The sequence below is a fragment of the Berghia stephanieae genome, chromosome 5, assembly GCF_034508935.2.
Source record: "Berghia stephanieae isolate SIO BIC M18660-M18661 chromosome 5, UCSD_Bste_1.3, whole genome shotgun sequence".
In the NCBI taxonomy this organism is placed as follows: Eukaryota; Metazoa; Mollusca; class Gastropoda; order Nudibranchia; family Aeolidiidae; genus Berghia; species Berghia stephanieae.
Genome location: NC_088364.1, coordinates 44,195,637 through 44,196,101, shown reverse-complemented (window position 1 = coordinate 44,196,101; position 465 = coordinate 44,195,637).

Below are 465 nucleotides of genomic sequence, written 5' to 3'. Positions count from 1 at the left end.
TAATATGACTTGCTTGGTTGGTTAGTTATAATATAAATACGTTTCGCTCTCTGACCTCCCATAGTGGGCAGGGGGGTACATACTGTGTCTTCTATCCCCTTATATCTGTTTTCCAACATGCTTTCTGTCTTTGTCTTGGAATGAGATAACTTGTTTTTTTCCTGGCCCTTGCGGGAGTCCTAGCTGGGAGGGAAACAGTCAAATGCATAGTTATTGTTTTGGGAGATGATATTTTTTTTCCTTGTAAATCATCTCTCTGTTATGTATTATTAAATTTTTTATTTTGAATGTATAATGTAAGCATTTGAGTGTATTCCTCTTTGTTGGATTTTGTGATTGTGTCCGGATGAGACATAGGTGATCTCAAACTATGTACATTGATGGGATGCTCTTGGAATCTACATCTGATCCCCTATGTCTTACTTTTTCTTGGGTGCTTTAATTGTAGTTCTAGAAGTTTTTACT